Source organism: Sapajus apella, unplaced genomic scaffold (genome assembly GCF_009761245.1).
Source record: "Sapajus apella isolate SASKATOON/1434 unplaced genomic scaffold, GSC_monkey_1.0 scaffold64, whole genome shotgun sequence".
Lineage (NCBI taxonomy): Eukaryota > Metazoa > Chordata > Mammalia > Primates > Cebidae > Sapajus > Sapajus apella.
This window is the reverse complement of record NW_022437004.1, coordinates 8,275,511-8,276,599: the sequence shown is the minus strand read 5'-3', so window position 1 is coordinate 8,276,599 and position 1,089 is coordinate 8,275,511.

The window sequence follows — 1,089 nt, the reverse complement described above, 5'->3', positions numbered from 1 at the left end:
GGACCCACACAGAGTTTTGCTTCTGCCAGCACCCAAAAGCCCTCACCCTGGCTCCTATACCTGCTCACCTGCATGCTCCCTCCCATGAGGGGCTGAGCACCATGGGTTCAAGTAAGTAGTTTACGCCTACTAATGGATAAGTGGCTGGCTAGCCCCAGCACCCACACTCCAGGTCCTATCCATGAAACAGTCAGGGAAAATTTCCTGCTTCACAGGGAACTACACTCCAAGCTATTTTTTCAATCTACCTCTTAAATTTGCCCATTCTCTAGTTCCTATCATCTACTCATTCATCTTTTCACTGTTTTAATGGTGGCTATTTTTAAATAATCTTAAAAATAACTGAGGAAAACTCCCTTAATCTGATCTTTGCTGCAAGGCTAGAACTCTTTCTTTTTCTTTCTCTCTTTCTTTTTTTTTTTTTTTTTTTTTTTTTTTTTTGAGACAGAGTCTCGCTCTGTCACCAGGAGCCAGGCTGGAGTGCAGTGGCGCGATCTCGGCTCACTGCAACCTCCACTGCCCGGGTTCAAGCAATTCTCCTGCCTCAGCCTCCCGAGTAGCTGTGACTACAGAAACGTGCCACCATGCCCAGCTAATTTTTATATTTTAGTAGAGACGGGGTTTCACTATGTTGGCCAGGATGGTCTCGATCTCTTCATGTCGTGATCCACCCGCCTCGGCCTCCCAACGTGCTGGGATTACAGGCATGAGCCACTGCGCCTGGCTGGCTAGAACTCTTAGGCTGAAGAATCTTAGTGGCAGGATTTGAAGAAAGTCTCTGAACAACATTCTAATTCTTGTTTGAACTATAGAAAGAATTGAACTTTCCAACGCTGTGAGGCCCCAATATTCTGTAAATTCTTCCAAAACCAGACAAGATCAGGCGCATTCAGGGTGGTGTGCCCATAGGGTGTACATTCTTTTCTTCCAACCTGCTTGCAGACCCATCACTTCTTATGTGAGCTCATTTCTTTCTTGAAAAACCTTGCTAAATGTTGCCAAGAGAAACCATTATACATCTATATTCTGGTCCCTTCCAAATGCTTCCCCTAGAATTCCCCGACAGAAGGAACATGATCAGCCTTCCGA